Source organism: Thunnus thynnus, chromosome 22, assembly GCF_963924715.1.
Source record: "Thunnus thynnus chromosome 22, fThuThy2.1, whole genome shotgun sequence".
NCBI lineage: Eukaryota > Metazoa > Chordata > Actinopteri > Scombriformes > Scombridae > Thunnus > Thunnus thynnus.
In genome coordinates, this window is record NC_089538.1 from 10,721,085 (window position 1) to 10,740,708 (window position 19,624).

General features: G+C 38.7%; 1 long non-coding RNA gene across 4 annotated transcripts in view; it reads left to right on the forward strand.

Annotated features, from left to right (window-relative positions):
* The window catches only part of LOC137174638 (uncharacterized), an 85,075-nt gene that overhangs the window by 13,816 nt on the left and 51,635 nt on the right, over positions 1 to 19,624 (forward strand). Inside the window, exons 2-4 of one of the 4 annotated variants that reach the window (XR_010925422.1) lie at positions 12,933 to 13,036; positions 13,298 to 13,423; positions 13,698 to 15,331. This is a non-coding gene — a long non-coding RNA (uncharacterized lncRNA). Of the gene's footprint in view, positions 1 to 12,932; positions 13,037 to 13,297; positions 13,424 to 13,697; positions 15,332 to 19,624 lie in introns of those variants that run through there. The other 3 variants (XR_010925425.1, XR_010925424.1, XR_010925423.1) reach the window with 3 other exon arrangements.

The following is a 19,624-nucleotide window of genomic DNA, read 5'->3' on the forward strand; positions in this document are numbered from 1 at the left end:
GTTAATATTATAATTAGTCTACAATCAAGGCATCCTGAGAGGTTCACCTTTCTTCGTGCTGACCATGACCTATCAAAAGTGCCATTTTTTGAATGGAAGTTGTGCTTTTTCATGTTACACTTAAATTACAACAGAAGCATAACTGTTGTTATGGATCACATGGACTTATCCTGCCTTATTGTAGCAGACTATAAGAAATAATACTTGGTGTAGTTTCAGCAAAGATGATTTAAGTAGGATTATAAAATGTTTTATGAGTGCTCTTAAGTGTCTGTAATGTCAGAGCTGCAGGGTGGTCGTTTGGATTTTGAATCGTCACGCTGTTCTCAAGATTTTTAAAATGCATTACATATCATGTAGTTCTCAATAATTTCATAGCACATTATGTAAAATTATCAGGGGTGAAATGGATGATTTTGATCAAAAAAAATTGTTCTTCCATTTCTTGGTTTGAGTGAGACCATGAAACTTGCAATCACTACAGTTTGAGACTTTCCTGTTACCACATAGCCAGCATACAGACATCAAACTGTTACAGTCAAGGGCTCTTTAGGCGCCTTTTCACTCTACGGAAATCAGAAAAACTATGAGTAAATACAGGCAACTCGGCATAAAAGCTAATGAAGCACCCACGTACCCGCTGTTGCGAGGTAATGAGTGTACTTAGCTCTAAGGGAAAGGACATCTCCAAAGGATTTTCAGTGTGTGCCCACTTCCCCAAGTGCTTAATCATGGTGCTTGATTACGAGCAGCCATTAGAAGCCTGTGAGTCAGCCCCACTCGTACACTGCAAGGAATTATGGTGTGCTTGATTGAATTCAACATTCTTTGCCCCTGGTCCATAAGAGCTTGCCAGAAGATGGCAAAAAGCCTACAAAAGCCGCCCTGTATTGATGTATCACTTCAAGCAAGCAGACAGGCTTTGTTTGGAGTGTGCTTTTTATTAGATGCAAAGCACCTCATGAAACTGGCCTGAAACTCACAATCCGACTCTCACTTTTAGCTTGCTGTACATTCTCCACAAGTGGGGGCTGTTCAGTCCTTGTCAATCCAGTTTTACACATGCCAACACATGCCACCTTTAGGAACAGAAAGGAACAGCAGAAGTGGATGAAATCTGCAGATATATGGCAGAGTCACCACCTACAGGCTAGGAAAGTGAAAGCTGCGACAGTTTTTAACACTGTAATCAGTGTTACAGCAGCAGCAGTTTCTTTATAACTATGTGTGTTTTTACTCTCTTGTTTAGTAAGATAAAATGAAAATGGAAAATTATTCTGTCACACTGTTTTCCAGTGAGTATTAAATTTTCAGAAACGTGGCAACCACACATTAGTAAGACTCAAGTGTATAGTTCAAATATTCAGTACCAAAAACAACACACACGTACATTACTAATTTGCCTCTCTTTAAGCCTCTCATCCTCTCCCTTTTGTTATTTTTCTTTGGATGTAAAAAATCTAGTTGGAACCCTGTTTTTCCCACCTACAGTGTCTTAAATATCTAAAGAATAGTAAGAATCTCCCCTTGCTTTTTTTTAATCCATTATCACTCCCGTTTCCTCATCCCATCTTGTGATCCCTCTGTCCCTTTCTCCTTTGTCTCTCTCATCGTGCCACTGTGTCACTGGGCACACCTGCTTCATCCAGCTGTCAATTACAGCACAGAATTACAAACTGGCACGCAATTAGGGTCCGCCTCACGCACTGGCCCACGCTGGTAATGAGTTTCCCCAGTCATTGATCAAAGTCACAATCACACTCTAGCCCAGAGTTTCCCAATTAATTTTCCTTTTTTTCGCTATCCAGAGAGCATCTATGTTGAGCCGCCAGAGACTGTTACTATATTTATATGCCAAAGCAGCAGAATTTTCCACCCAAGAAAAAAAAGATAATCCAATTTCAGTGTTGTGGTATGACCGTTTTTTTAAGCGGACTCTGAGCAATTTAAATTTACTTGTGGAAAGTTGTTTCACACAGTTTTGACATTAGAGAAGAGGGTAGCTAACATGCTAACAGGGAAGCCAATAAGGTCAGTTACCTTGTGGTGTTGTACAACTTGCAATATTATATTGATTACTTGATTTTTATTTTTTTTTAAATTTATTGTCAACAACTCCTGTGAGGAGGTATTTTGAAAACAAAGAATGCAACTGCCGAGGACATTTTTGCCATTGTATTGGAGCACATATCCATACATTATACTACTGTGTATTTTTCCTTATCCAACAAACTCATCAAACTCCTTGGGCTGTTTCTGCAGATCATTTAATAGAGCTCTCATCTGAGAAGGGGCCGCATGTACATCTACTTCTCATTATGCAGGTGTCAAGACTTGAGTAGTGGGCTTCCTGGCAAATAATAGAGGAATGACATTGCTTGTTTGTTTTCCTTTAGATGTGAAATGCGCTGAAGCAGGAGGGGAAATGGGTGGCGGGAGGGGTGGCGTGAAGAACAGAGTAAAAGAACAAGCTGAGCATGGTCACACACAGTGTTCAAAGCCGCCAGGCATAGGTTTCTGTGACTGACAACCTGCTGTAGATGGGAACCTCCCAGTTACACTTTCCTGTCTCAGTAAAATTGCTTCAGTGATATTGAGACAGGCTGTAGTCGTCTTCTTTGCCGTATTCACTCGAGCAGTTATATTGTCTCTTCTCTGTTTCATCAAAGTTATTCTAATTAATCCAGCTTGGTTTTGTGAGAAAATATAGAAAACGTCAAATGTTTGAGTTTGAAATGAGAACTCAAATCCGGCTAAGATAGCAATCTTGTGGTGAAGACAAGGTAATGAATTAATTTTGGTTCATGGCTCAGTAGTGAGGAGAAGTAGGTTGAGTAATGAGAAGAGGAAGCTGTGATAATGGAAATCTAAATGATTAAAGTGTGTGTTTGCGTGGGGTGGGGACTCGCAAGAGGGTTAGGGTGGCGTGATGGGGTACAAAATTGAAGCAAAAGCGGTTCTGCATCAGTTTGTATACTGTCATTGTATGTTACCCTGCCTGCAACCAATGACTCATCCAGCGGAAAAGGACGTTATATTGGTTTCAAATGCTTGAGCTTTACTGCGCCTGAAACAGGTGCCATTTCAAATATAGCTTTAACACAAGGACATGGTGAACATGACTTAAAAGATGTGGACAGTTGCATTTGCTAAATGCACTAATGTACTGTATAAATCTGTGTCCATGAAAATGAACAGGGGTCATGTTCATTGAAAAGGACAAAAGATGCACTGTAAGAGACAATCTTCATATTATATATAATTCAACAAGAGTGTTCCACTACTGTATACCTGAAATCACACTTGTTTTTTGCTGGTATTAAGAGTCATGCATGAAACAAATGACTTCACCGATATAGTCTGTGACTTCAAAAGAACACACTATTTTGTAAATTTATATTTTTCGTGTCAGAGGCTTAACACTTTTTAGGCTGTCACTCAAATTATGGTTCATGCTGCAGGAGATGGTGATGGTTAGAGGTTTGTTTTCATGCTTGTCAGATCAAATACTTTATTGAAAGGACTTGTTACTTTCCCCAACATCGCCCGTTGTGTCATGATCATGTATGTTCAGCTTTTATATCTGTATTACAGATGCAGAATTTGAAGAAATTTGTTTTTTATATTTTCCTGACTTTTGATTGAAAAATGAAGATCACTGATACACTGCATTGATTCTTTGTTTCACAATTTAGGAAACCAGCCTTTAATCAATGTTGGCATAATTGGTTTCCATTTTGAAAGGATTCCTTCTCCACAACAAATTTGATATCAGTAAGATATCAAAACAAGAAAGATCTAGATCTGGAAATACTGGAATGAGCTGAAACAATGAAGACAGAACAGGGACAAAAGATCTTCAGTCAACCCAAGCGCAAAGAACAAAGTATTGATTTAGCATTGTAGTGTATGGATTGATAGAAGACATTAGGTGATAGTAACCATGATTCTTACACGCCTCACCTTAACAGTAAAGCATTTACATTTCTTACATTTGTAATTATTGAAGTAAATTACTATAGGAACATAGTAGTAATTAATAGGATAAAAAATAACCCCACAAGGGCTTTTTGTAGGTCAGCTGTTATCGTAATGGACAGGTCATTATGCACATCCAGTTGGACAAGAGACGGGAAGATGTGAGTGTAAAGAGTTGTTACCCTATCACACAAGTATAAATTATTTCTGTCTTGCTAATAGTTAGCATGACCAACGATAGCTTCTGTGACTGAGCAGACTAAAACCTGGACATGTAGCTACAGTAACTCAAATTTCATCAACAGAAAAACCAAAGTGCTAAGATGTCACAGTTTTAGCACAAGGCCAGGTTATCTTTGGCAAGTGCAATACAAATCCCCATACTGTAATCATTGCTAAAGATATAGCCTAAAGCAAAAATAAAAACTATTTTATATCACTACTTGAAATTAAGATTGTCTTGGGAGAAGGAGCTCACCCAGTTTGATTTATTGATTGATTCATTCATTTTGTATTATTATGTCTAATAACCATGCTGCAGTTTTATAGTTTTTTGCAGAGAAGTACTAGTTTGTCATACACCATGTGACTGAGGGTTTGGCATAAACATCAAAACTCGATTGCTGTCTTTAGGATGGCAGGTGATGTGATTCAGTACACATGCTCATTAAAAAGAAGATCCCCGATAGTGTTTATTTGCCTTTTAAAGTGCAATTCATCACTCAGGTTCCTAAGTAAGATGTCCTGGCGACACAATGAGTTATGGCTTATTAAATTAAATGGTTTCACTGGCACTTCCCTAACTGGAAATGACCTCACCCACCATCCACTTGCTTCCTCTCTCTTTCTGCAGTGATGTACTATACGCAGACCATACACACACATAAATACAGTACACACACACACACACATATTCGGCACCTCTGTGGAGGTATAGACGCAAGTAGATATTTCCCTAATGGAAAAGCTCATTGCGAAAAAATAACTGTAAAACCAGCCAGTGCTCTGTCAAACTATTTTACAGTGTCAGCACAAATGCAGCAGTCTCTCTTCACTCTGCAATGAAATTTATGGCCATTGATGACTGATTGCATTTCTCCCCCTCACAGTACTCTGAGCCTTTTGAAAGTAACCCAGCAGCACATTAATTTCTCCAAAGTCATCATTTCAAGTGCAGTGACTTGCTGGAAAATATAAAAAAAAAAAAAAAAACCTCAGATGAAGAGAGAGCCTAATTTTAGTAGTTCTTATCAGTTCTAGCAATAAATGCTCCTAAATCATATTTCAAACATTTAAAAAAGACGGTTCATTTCTATGTAGACACCACATGCGCATGTGTGATGTCTACATCTGATTATTTTTCTCTTATTATTGAATCAACCAATCTCATCTCAAATTAAAGGTCCAGCATGTCATTATGCCTGGAGGACCACGAGCTAGCTAAGTGCCTCAGAGCATTCTCGAGAACATCAATATGCAGCATGCATTTAGTGGAACCACCGAGATAGACACACTGGCTCAAAAGTGTGCCTCTAATTAAAGGTCTAATGTCTCATCTTGTGCATGTCTTTTCCATTTCTTTTCTTGCCATTCCTTTTGAAGGCAAGGAACGCTCAAGCAGCGATGGACAAAAAGCTTGATGAAAAGACACTGATTAACCTGTCATGTTCCAGACAGGTATCCATTAGGCTCTTTAATCAAAGTCTATATGGCATGAAATTGACATTTTCAACCCACCATAATGCCTCATGAGAAGCATTGAACTGAACTGATACTGCCCCATACGTCAGTGCACTTGTGGCTGTTCCAACCTGTACTTTCATTTGCCATCTTCACGCATCAAAGCTCCTGAAAGACCCTTTGTTTTCCCAGTCACATCGAAAATAAACGTCTCTCGTCTTGAACGTGTTGGAAGATCTTGGAGGGATACATAAATCATCGGGTCATCTGGCAGGTCTCGTGTAGTGTCAACCAAACTGGTAGCCTAATTATGAGACACCAGCAAGACCGAGGTAGTATCCCCCCCTTTCTTATTTCTTGTAATGTCAGTGTATAATTATAAAGATTAATTTTCAAGGCCCTCATGTTGGCTGTTTCCCCTCACCACAGAGGAATGTTACAGTGTGTAAGACATGATCCGAGGAGCAATAGCAATGAGTTTGCACTTAGCAGGATTGGAGCCAAAGGTCCTCCAGGCTGGGGGCTTCTCTGAAGTCACCAGGTTGGGTCATATGTTCATTATTGGACACAATTCTTCTCTTTCCTTTCACTACTTCTCTCTCTCCACCCTCACTTCTCTCCTCTGCTATGTCTGTGTCCTTAAGTCACAGGGAGAGAGAGCATGGTTGTTTTGATGTAGGATTTGATAGATTTGTTTGCTGCTGCATTCATTTGCTCTGTATCAGGGAGCTGACGGGCCGTAAAATGAAAATTTGCCTTAGATTTTCAGCATGACTGTTTGGGGGCAAATGTGAAAAAACTTCCCATGCATTCCAGATACATATTTTTCTATATCTTAAAGTGCGTGCGTGCATGCTATGCATTGCAATTAATAACAAGGATTGAAAGGTACTTACTGACTTGAAATGACGTGGTTAAAAACTATTAAAGGCTTTTTTTTTTTTTTTTTTCCACAAACCCCCACAACAGCATTGATAATGCCCAAGAGGTTGTGATACTGTGATGAGAAACTCTTGCAGTTTCACTTATTTTGTTGCTCTTGTAAAGGAACCTCATGATTAAAAAGTGACAGTTATGGATAGAGTCCTGCTTTTCAGGTAATTAGATTAAATTAAAATGCATGTTGTCGTCTTGCGATGCCCACAATCTCTAATTAGAATGAATGTGATGCAAACAACAGGAACCGTTTTCTTGTTAGAAAACAAGTTGAAGGAGAGAAAGTCAAACAGCAGCCTCACCTTTTGTAAGGCTAAATGAGAAACCAGTTGTAGTAACGTCTGGTAACCCCAAAACAAAAGTGAAACCTGAACATGTATTCAGCTTTGTAGTAACTAAACTTCAGTGTACAAAAGACAAAATACTTTTTGTATATTGTGGACAATGGTAACGGCCTTGATCATGAGCAACCACGAAGGTGTTCATGTGCAGTTGATGCGTGAGGTGAAACCAAAGCAGGCCTAGTCGCGCCATGAGGAAGGTGCTTGTGGAGAGCACGACACCCCATTGCTCTTTCCACCCTGTTGCCCAGCTGGTGTCACAGAGCGCGTTGGATGATGGAGCACTCTCATTCCGAGTTGAGAGAGCGCTGAAGGTGAGAGTCGGCCAGAGACCTAGTTCTTTAATCCTGGCCGGCTTCTGCCACCTTGTTCTGCAAGATAAATGGACTTTTGACACACAGTCAGATCACACGCTGGCCCAGCTTTGATAAACAAACACTTGTTTGTTTGGACTTTCCCATCACCTGAGACCATTACATGGCCATCAGTGAGAGTCTCAACCAATTAAAGATATCCAATGTTGAATGGGATATGGTGAAGATTAGGGAAAACATGACTGCTCTGCCACAGAAATTATAGAGAATTAATTTTAAATGTAAAGCCACAGCTGTGCATTGCACTATAGCAACAGGAGCACTAAATATACTGTTTTCAAAGCAGTTACGTTGTTTTTTGACTTAGAAAGTTCAGGGAATCCTGACAGTTGTCACAAAACAAATCTGTTCTTCATGACAAGATGTGCAAACGTGCTTTAAGGTAGTCACGACTGTCAGTGTGCCTTGTCGAAGTCCAGGTGTGAGATAGACGGGCAAACCATGGGGGGCAATTAAAAAGGATGTCCAACACCTGGGTCCACAAGCGGGATGGAGCTGGAGAACATCCCAAATGACATTTCCTGCAAATCCACAGCGTATATTTCTTATTCTCTATCAGAGATAAATCACCAACAATGTTTTCATTATTTACTGTTACGTCTTAGTCATAACGTAGAACCAGCTGAAACGCTAACATTAAATAAGATAATTAGAAAGTATTTTGTGTCAGCTAGTGTCCTGTTTGTTTTGCAGTGTGCTCTGGTAAATGCATCTCTTAATGTGGAATGGCAGCAAGTAAATGTATAAAGTCAAGTTTTTACTCAAGTACCTATCGATGGGTGGTAAAGTCCAATTTATAAAGAGCAGCTCTCACACCCACACTCCCCTGGCACTGCACAAGTACTGCAGACAGATCAGTTTAACACAAGAGTCAACACTACCCATAATCTTTCCCACAGTGTCCATACTACTGATAGCCATTGTAAAATATGTGTTTGTATTGTGCACATAGGTATGTGTGCAATGAGTTCATTATTGAATTAATTCTAACATGAGGTAGGCTAATTATGTTCTAACATGGACAACATTATATGTGACTGCATTTTCTTTTTATCCTTGCCCAATATATGTATTTATGAATCCTGCTTGGATTGTATCATTAATGATATTATGTGCCTTTTGTTTTATTTACAAAAGTTTCACAAAGCTCCTTTGCTTATTTCAAGGACTGTATTAAAGCTACAACAAACTTGATCTAAAATTATATTTTAAAATGCAAATGGGTAGCTATACAATATACAGGATTTACTGTGATTGAAAAAAATCACTTTAAAAAATCATCACACCAGTTTGAATATTAGGAAGCTAGTGTGATTCTTATATGCAAATGAAATCAAAAGGGCACATTTACTGTAGCACATTTCAATTCTCGCTTTTGCTACAACTGGTGGCATTTTTATCACTTATAGTTTGAATTAACATGAACATAACCCACGTAGCCTAATTCTAAATAGTGTTGTCAAAATGTTGTGGTTACCTTTTATTCACTGTTTTCAAATCCAAAATGAATCCACACATTACTTCTCGGTTAGTTTGGTGTCATCTGGTCATCATGACTGCTAGTTTCCTCCAGTTTTCTTTAACAAATTGAACAGCAATTGCCTCGTTGATTGAATAATATGACAAGCGCTTTTTACCAACATGCCCACCCTAGCACAGTGATTTGCTCTTGTACACTGAACTTTGACTTTGGACAGAGTGTTTGATTGATTGAATATTTAATTTTTTCCCACATTCAAACAGTAATTAGTGTGTCTTTTATTTTTTTTTAAAAAACTAAATACAGCAGTATTTGGTGTACATCTATTCAGGAGACAGATTTTATCCTCCATCAAGACCGACGATGGAAAATCTAAATAACTGTCTCGGATTGATCTACTATTGAGAACCCAGAAGTGAATTGCCTATATAAAGTGTGAAATTTGACTTGCTCAGTGATACTATTGGTTTTGCCCATACACAACCAGTAGAGACGCATCTATCCTTCCATCCATCCTTTGTATCTCTCCCCCCTCTTTCTCTGCGTCGTCTTCCCTCCCAGCTTGTAGCATAAATGGATTTTCATGCATCATCTGAGCGGGTGTATTGGAGTTGATGGAGTGAGGAGGATGACGCGGATTCCAGTCACATAGCTCCTGTCCTGTACCTTTCTGCCAATTCCCTCTTCTTCTGTCAACTCACCCCCCCCCCTCCTTTTTGTGATCCTCTTTCTAACTCCTTCTCGTTTGGACAGTTCCCCTCCTTTATGGACTACACACTATTGTTGTAAGGCATGTCTGGACACAGTATTGGCTGAAAATGGTACCAAACTGTGGTAAAATAACATGTTAGGCAGTATATTTGCAGTATATAACAGATTGTACCAACCTTATTTCAATTTAGTGTTTAACACATGGATGTATTATATGTATTAGATGTATTTTATGTATGTCACAAAATACAAATGTACAACTATTTATGCAATATGAGAAAAAACATCAACAATTTTATAAGAAACCTCCTTCCTAAGCACGTGCAGTCCAGAATATTAAAAAGGATTTCCATATAGTAATATATAGTAGGAAAACAATGCATATAGTAGCCTATAAGGCTTCCAGCTGCCTGTGAGCTTGTGCCTCTTTGTCTTTATGTTATTGATTTTAATTAGTTCCCAGTTCAAAGTTGGGTGATATTTTTGAAAAGACTTTCTTTTAATCTGGGTAACTCCAGCTATGAAAAGCCCCCCTCCCCTCTGTGCCATCAGAAAGAATGAGAACTGATATTGTTCCCTTTACCGCAAGTCAGCTTCCCATTTGATTGCTTATCTCTTTTATTAGCTTGATGCTATTACTGGCATGGCTTCTTGGCTTTCATTATCCATTTTTATGCTGCAATATTCTCTTGGAATTGTTATCGTAGGCGAGTTCATCTTGTCGTGTTGTTTATGCGTGATTGATTTGTGGGTTGCTGATCTCGCCCTCCACCCCTTGCTCAGTGCCGACTTGGCGGGTCGACAAGGTTACTTATTCACAGATGATAGACATCTTTATTATGAGAAGAGAATGCTTAAAAATCTTAAGCACAGGCATTTATCTGGAGCGCGGCATCTTATGGCCCAACACCCGACATGCTCAAACCCATCCATCACGGGTCGGCCGACGGCCCAAGTTCAGCCCGTTTGTCCTCTCCGTCAGCCAAGGACAGAGCTGGGCCAAAGTTGGCAGCACAAAACTAGCTGTGAGCGTTGGGAGCCAGGACAGGACTAGGCCAGAGGTAGGTTAATGCCCCTTTGTGCTCACCAATACCTTTACCGTTTTTCTGCATATTAGGCTGGTCAGAGTCTGCTGGATTCTCAGTGGAGAGTATTTTGTAGGCCAAAATGTCTTGAAAGGAGTTGGTTTTTCTTGCTGTTTTTTTTTTTTTTTTTTTTTTTTTAACCATGGAGAAGTAGATGACTGAAAATACTCATTACAGATTCTATTGGGAAAAGAGCCAGCTTTGTTTACCCAGAGGCCCAAGTAGAAGTCTTTATGCATTTATGCCTGTGTAATGAAGTTTTTGCCCAGTAGTGATGGCAAATGTCATTAATGCTTGTAAAGATGATGACTTGGAGTACTCACATTAAGCCACAACTGTGGATGCTACTTGTTTTCTGTAAAGCCTATCATTCTCTCCTCCCGCTGTGTGTAATGGCACTTGGCATCAATGCTCGATGACGAGGCGATTTAATTTATCTCTCACTATTTAGTCTTTTCAAGTCTGTGGCTCTACTCTGCCAAGGCCATACACAATGATCCTTTTCCAGTCAGACTGAAGTGTACATGCACGCACACAGACATTCTTACACGTTTGGTCTCTGTAGTTACTGAGATGGCTTGCTCAGCAAAGGCATTGCCTTTCAGTCTCCGTCTTATCCCGGAGCTCTGTAATCCTGTTGGTATTACAGAAGCCCTATGAAGCTCAAACGAACCCGTAACAAGCTCATGAGTTAAATAAATATTATTAGGTAGGGCAGGTGGTTTACAATTGGGAATAGTGTGTTTGGTATGCAGTATTTAGATACTCTGGGGGGCCTTTCTTCTCCATTATTTAGTGAGTCAGATGGCTTTTAGCCTTTATTGACCAAAAAGTGAATCAGTGTAATTTAATACTTTCCAAATGAGCGATATTCAAGGCCTATTGAAAATTTCAACATTTAACATGGCAGTTCCCTTCATCTTTATTGGCCAGCTAAATGGTCTTTTCCCAGAGCTTTAATTATTCATAGATATTAAAGTTTAAATCCACTGGCTCTTGGGTATGCAGTCATACAGCTTTGAAATAAAGGTCATTAACATTGGATGATATTATCTTAACTGCTCAGAGATACTTTGTATCTTTGTATGGCTGTGCATAAAATGTGCACATAGTGTGTTGGACAGGATGAAAATGTATTTGTAGTGGTTGGAATCAGTGACATTAAACATTGAAAGCTGTAAAATATCTTATTAAATTCTGACTTCTGACTATGGAAGTCATTAACTTATATGGAAAAAACTAATATAATCTAAAAACAAACACACACAATAATACATAGTAGAGACAAAAAATACAGGAAAAAATAACTTGGTGTGCTTATTTTTTATGGAAAATATAGTATAAATATAGTATGTGCTAGTATTGAATTATATCGGGCTGAACAATACTAATTCAGAAATACTGGAAAGTGTCTCAACTGTTGAAATCTACTTGTAACACAAAAGGCCACTGTGTGGGAATTAAGATGTGAAATTATGTGTGCCAGTGTGATGCCCGATTTCTTTTTTTTTTTCTGTGGAGTTTTTGACAAAATTGATTATTCATGCTTGGCTGACATTTTACATTAGGGCGTCTGATGCCCCTAAGATGAATGCTTACATGTGCTCAACTGATCTATATTTGAAGTTTAATTACCATTCGAGAATCATTAGCCTCTTTGACATCATAACGGAATGGGATCTGGAATGGCCATCTTGACAGCAATAATTGGTCATTGTTGATTAGATGCAGTCCAAACATTTTGGCCTGATTGCATTTGTGTGAAGATCAAGGAGTGGTCAGCACACTGGCCAGTGCATAACACGGCTTGTAAATGCCAGTCCCACAAACCCCCACTCTGCCAATCCACCAATTATACACCAAAATACAAAGATATAAGTAGTAACCTCACACAGTGAATGTAATTAGGCTTTTTGGTCATTGATCAACAGATAAAGAAATACAGTATAAATTACAAAATAGCAGATTTTTAAGACACTAGTTTTGCCTTCTTATTTCAAGTCAATTTGTTCTTTTATTTTCTGTTTTTATGTATGTACTTAAACAGTACAGTTGATCAGTTTTAGAGATTTTTCACTTGCCTTATTTTTATGTGGCAGGCTGAAATGACTACTGCAATACATCTCCACCTGGTACTAAACTCCATCAACAATCAGGCAGCAGCACAAGTTCTTTTTAATACAATTGTAACATTTCCTACCAACCACTGTTAGACTAGGTTAGTTTATTGTGAAGGAGCTACATCTTCCTGCAGGCCTGTGTCAACAACATTTGCAACTGCTAATTATTTGGTGTGTTTAAGTAGGTCTAAATGACCATATGTGCATTTAAATGTATTTTTTGGCAGGAAGAAACTGTTAAAGGAAGAATCAGCCACAGCGAGCTGATTTTAGAAGAAAAGCTGCACATGACAGGCTCTTGCTACAGTTTGGGTGAAGATCAAACCTCAAGGTCAGTCCTCTCCTTTCAACTTTTAGTTAGGTTCAGCAGTCCAGTGTGTGGGGTTGTTTGAAAGCCTCCTACTGTAACTGCTGGGGTTCACTGTTCTAAGACTACAGTGAGAAATCATCAATACCTTCACAGCTCTAGAGGAGATCCACTTTATTATATACAGCATGATGGTTCACCCGGTGCTCCATGTGAGTGCCGTCCAAAGATGACTCATAAATCTTTGCAGGCTTTGATTAGTGAAAACCATGATTGACTTTTCAGGATGTGATCGATGAGAGCTCTCACTGCTGATGGTTCAAAATGGCACACCTTCAGTATTGATAAGCACTCATTGGGGAGGAAAAAAAGTGTACTTGTTGGATTGCAGGCAGCATCTGCAACTCTCAGGTAATGGAACTGTCATTCTTCCTCCCTCAGATAAAAATCGTCTCCCTCCTTTCCTCTTTCCTTCCTGCCATCTTCTGCCATATTAAAAGGGTTATAAATTCAGCAAGGTGGCAACACTATTACTGAAATAACTTGACAGTTTTTTTTTACTGCTCCTGCAGACTAAAACAGAAAAGTGCCTGAGCAACCAAAAAAATAATCTATTTTTATATCAAAACTAAATTTACCCTCCTTGATAGTGTAATTAACCAGTGTTTGCTTTTCTCCTTCATAGGATCTTGTCCTGCTTCCCATGAAGGAAGCCCACTCACAACACAACATTTAGACATCCCCTGTGTTTTCACTTGCATGTTGTACATGTAGTAGAACAAATCAGAATTTGCACTAATCAAATCAAAAACCTTTTGTAGCTCACATTTGCTTTTAAAATGATAAACAACAAATGATAGTTAAAACTGTGTAAAATTCCCTCAAGGTGTCTTTTGCTTGTTGAATATACATGTGATTACCTGAATGATTAACTTGTAGAAGCTTCCACACTGTAGCTCTAGAGTTAAAGGATGAGAGGTGTAGGTGGCTAACTGACCCGATTCCCTTCTGCTGTTTTGCAGAGAGGTCAGCATGACATGTCGCATGACTATTTCTGCCTTCATTCCTACAGTTTTTCTATTTCCAGACCAGCTCGGATGTGTGGGATTTTTCAGGCAGCTCAGTGACGGCGCGCATGTATGTGTGTGTCAGAGAGATGGTAAGAAAAGAAAGAAATTGAAAGAGTGGGCGTCAGGGAGAGACGTCTCCAGAGATTCTGTTAGAGCTGCTGTGTACTCTGGGATGACTGCCAGGTATACAGTTGATAGAGAGGGAGACAGAGAGGATGAAGTAGGGAAAGTGAATGAATATTACAAGCAATAGAGAAAAACATATGGTCATGGAGTCCACAGGAAGCCAGCAGTGTCCCAGTGGAGTGAAAGTGTGTGCCCTAGCTCTCAGCTCATCAAGTATTGTGACATTGTGACCAGCTAGACGTGTCTGACCATTTGCTGCTCCAGAGAGGTCTGTGATTACAGTGTTTTGTCGCATCATTTTAAAACATCTGTGATAAAAGTTTATCTTCTAAAGGCTATATTGCAAAACCATAATTTTTCGTCACTAAATGAGTGAATTTGATTTTTAATTTACTGCACGTTCAGTTTATAATATTTTATAAAAATGTTTTAGGTCAAGGAAGACACTGTCATTGTCAGTATTCTCCATATTCAGGTGGGTGTTTGTTAGAGCAGCTTTCATCAATCAGGTTGTTATCTGATTTGGCACCTGGCTTGATCAGTTGGTACAACATGCTGCCGACATCCCTGATAAATAAACCTGGAAGAACTATCCATCCCATCTGCCCCTACATATGTCATCTGATGTAACTCACTGGGATGGGAGCTTACACCTTACTGAGTCAGAATCAGCACATGCTCGGCTGCCAGGTGGTTGTAACGCGTTCATTCAGAGGCTAATGTATGAATGCTTTTATTAGAAGAGAATGCCAGTTCATTTGAGAATTTAGAAAACCAAAGCTCTAATTTGTTCAGTAATTGTACTGCACTGACCTGCCTGGTTGGTATAATTTAAAATCTCTTTGTAGACTTATAGATATGTTTGTTTTTCTTCTCTGTCAAGCAGCTACTGTGTCCATGTTTTATTTTGTGAATGGGGCTTTCTGTATGTTAAAATGTAGAATAGCCACTTTTAAGTGGGTAAATGAGACACTAGTATTTTTTTTCTAATTTCTATTGGAACAGCATTGTTTTTATTCACTTAGTTTGTATAATGTCATTTTTGTAGCATGTAATTTTAGTCCTGTTAGCCAATAACAGTAAAAAGTTTACTAAAATAAAGTGAATCTCTTCCTGTTTAAAATGATTTCCTTGAGATTGTTTGCAAATATTGAAGCATTTTCTTAATCCATCTGAATTTCATTTGAAAGCTGTATTAATGTCTGAACTCTGATCCAGTCATTAATCTTTGCACTTGCAGCTGTGTTACATTGTTATTCTTGACATGTATCAACATCAGTTGGTGGTTCCATATGACTTGTGGCTGACTTTTTGGCTGCTAGTTTCACGGCAGTGTGGTGCAGTGGTATACGCTGGCGAAAAGACCAGCGGTAGTATGTGCAGGCTGCCAGTAAAGTATGGTTAATTAGTAATAATGATGATGATGATAATAATAATCTCCAATGCTATTCAGTTTTTGTGTGAATGAAAAATAATTTATTGATTATGCCTACATTTTTCCAAGAAAAAGTACAAAATTACTACATTTAAAAAAAACAAGTGTGTGTGTTATATATAAAATGCAGAACACCTCTTCAATTAGTTTAGCAATCTAAGCCCCTAATATTTATGTAGTAACCTTGTCAGGGCTAAGACTGTATCTGAAAGGGTTTAGTGACATTACACTGAACATGACATGCTTCTTTACGTTCTTTCATGTAATTTCTAACATGACTGTTTATCACATGCTCTCTCTCATCAGTTGTATAGTTATGCTCCGTGATTTCCTCCAACTTTATCTTACTTTTAATTTATCATGTCATACATGTTGTAGCTACTCAAGTGTGACATGATATTTTTCTCACGGCATCACTGTATTATTATAGGGACTGTCAGTCTGTACTTCTAGATAAAGGGGGAGAGAATATTCATACACATTCACATCATGATTGCCACACCACGCGCACTGCTGTGGAATCATCCACCAGTTTACCGCTGTGAAACTAAAGGTTTTTGTGTGATAAAGGGTTTAGACACTTTTCTCTGTGGTTATTTACAAATTATTATGTAATTATGACTTACCTGTTATATGGTATGGTAATGAATAATACTTTGAAAGCAAGAATTCATTAAGTTTTGTGGTACCTGGACCTCCTGACATTTTGAAAAGTATAAGCATGTTATGTTACAATTTAAAATCTTTGCATGCTGAGACTCGGCTTGTTAACATGACACATGCGCTGACATTTAACAGAAGTAGCCCAAAGTAAAAATGTTCTCAGTGTTAACGTTTCTGAGTTATTCAGTTCAGTTTACAGATCTCCTCCCAACTTTGAATCTATTTAATGTCAACTGACATGGCATTCCTTACAGGTAAATTCAGATCGTCCTCTTTATGTTGATGCACAGCTTTTCAATTATATCCCCATTCTCCACTTCACCTCGGGGGATGGGGAGAACTCCATTATGTGTCCCCTCACACAAAGAAACTTCCATTTTCCTCCAGACTTTCAATACGTCTTAAGCTATGATGGCCTACACATCCTTATTTCTTTTCTGTATGGAAAATGGGGATGATAAAAGTGCAGGGGAAATCCTTTCCTTTTTCATTATTTTCACAATATGTGCTCATTACTTATTATCTACAGTACTGGCAGTTATGATTATATATATTTTTGAATAAACAAGAGATAACTGAAATCCCCCATCTCTTTCTGCAACCTTGGCCCAGACCTGGAGCTTTAGATAATGAATGCAATTAAGGACTTGCTGCATTAAACCTGCTGGTAAACAGTGGGTTTAGAGCAGCACAATATAAGACTTATTGTCTGTTTTAGGGCAGAAAAGGGGGAGATAGGAGACTATCCATGAGGGAAAAGACATTTTGACAGAGGAAGAGAAATTGTTCTCACATACAGTACAGTAGTTAAGGCAGGTTTTTGAAAAAGGAACCGATTATCGCTGTTAAAGATTAAGTACATTTCATTACATTTGAATGGAATTTATATGTGTAGAGGGCACTTGTAATGATTTTCAACAATTATGTCTCATAATTAAATGATGATGAATTTGTCTGATAACTAAAAATTTTGCAAATGCCTACAGACAAATCTGTAGGCATCTGCAAAATGTGTCTAGTTTCTTCCAGTTGAGTTTAAAGGGGACCTATTATACTTTTCCTTCAGTCATTTATATAATGTTGGATGTTCATATTAAATGTGGCTAAAGTGTCAACTGATGAGGTAAACGTATGTATGTGAGCAAAAAGCTCAGGCTTCAGACTACTCTGAACACTCTGTTTCCAACAGTTTTACTTTAAAACCAAGCCGACGTTGGCTCGTGACGGATTTCTTTATATGGTCATCTGCTCCATGCACAGCATGCAAGTTCACTGCTCCACTCTGCTAACATTATGGCATTTTTCCATTGTTTTGGGGTAGTCACACTGAGCCATGACTTGAGTTGAGCTGGCACGCTGTGAGTGTTTCTCCATTATACAGCACGGCAAAGTTGTTTACCTGTTGGAGGTGTGGTGGTCATCTGAAGCTCTTCATCAAACATCTCACTGTGCCTGTTTCTGCTTGTACTATTCCATTTGTACTATTCAAATATATTAAGCATCCATATATATCTTATTAGTCATTAATAAATGGGTGATATCCATCAGTAATGTTGGAGCAGAGAGAGTGTTTTCTTTAGATTTGACACTATTTGTTTATTGAGAAAATAAATTCACAATCATGTGATATTAGGATCCCATGTTATCTAAAACAGGGGAACAAAACAGCCATAATTATTTCTATGAATTTTACTGAAAGTTAACGATGCAACTGGGGTGTGCGATATGATATTAGATTGTGAACGATTAAAATGTCTCCATGATCTGCCTTTACAGAGAGATTGTTAGTATCATGCTACAGTGCACATTCTATCAGTTGCAGTTCTATGGCTCATAAACACATCCGGTAGTGCCTTGGATTTCTTCCCCTCCCCCTTTTTATTTGGCAATGTAGTGGCATAGCTGACAACACAGAGGAGGAGGGATGTGGTTACTTTTACAGTTTCAACAGACATGTCCATATTCAGCCTGTATTGTTATTAGGTCATCATACCATTAAGTAATAGCCTACCTATAATGAGAATAGCTGTATTAACCAGCTCTAAAATATTTATTTCACCATAGCCACAAAATAGTCTGGTTTAGGGCTGGTTAGGGTTTTATGCCTACAGTGTCATTGTCTTTTCAGATTAGCTGAAAATCATATTTTCAAAAATCAAATTGACTTGATTATTGTGGAGGTGTAAACAATAAAAATGACATAATGCAGGAGTAGCGGTAGGTTAGTATGTAGCCTAAGTGAAATTGTGTTCTTTGGTAAGCTATGTTTAGGCAAGTGAAAGACAAATGGACAAACATAGGCATAAATGACTAACAGTACTGGCATCTGCAGATATTTTTGTAAACAATCTGTTAATGGTATCAAGAAATTTCATATCAGTGCTTCACTTTTTTATTTGACTGTTGCGTATATGCAACTGATGCACTGTTATGTGTATGTATGCAAATTATGTACAATAATTCGTTGTGTGATCAGCAGTGATTTGCACCTGATGCATCTAGGTCATCTAAGTGGTAGTCAAAAAATTTGTCCAGGGTTGGCAGGTCTGTTCATTATAAAAAACTGCCAAGGACCCTTGTGTTGATTGCACAATATCTATCTGCAAGAAAGTGGTCAGTACATTCTCCTTCAGCTGTAGATTTGAGTAAGGTTCAAACAGAGCTGAAACTACCTCAGCAGAAACTCATCACTGAGTAACCAACATGATGTGGTTCCAGACTCAGCATGATTGAGAGAGTGTTGGATCAGGAAAATGCCATTTCCCAGGTCTTGAAGGCAGACAAGAAGGCGAGGCCGTTGGTGCCATCATGGCAAGAAATTGATGTGATGGAGTCTGCGAAGTATGTCCTGAGTCCACTTAGAGACTTCACAGATGCTCTCTCAGGTGAGGACTATGTGAGTGTGTCTTATGTAAAGCCAGTGCTTCACCTGTTGAAAGTCAACATGTTGAACCTGAATGACGATGACACTGGACTAACAAAAACAATTAAGATAACCAGTCTCAATTACCTCACAGCCAAATATCATCATCCCACCACTGATGACCTGCTGGATATGGCTGCGCTTGTTGATCCAAGGTTCAAAACCCAATACATTCACAGCGACAGGACAGAGAGAATACAAGCCAGAGCTATGTCTGAGCTGGAGTCCCAGCTGACTGTATGAGCACAGCATCCAGCAGCATCAGTTCAGCCTACATCTACCTCCACATTCCAGAACCCTGAGGCAGAACAAACACCACCAAATAAAGCAAAGGAAACACTGGCCAGCCTTTTGAAACCCTCAGCTGCTGTAACTGCAGCCACGGCCGCCACATC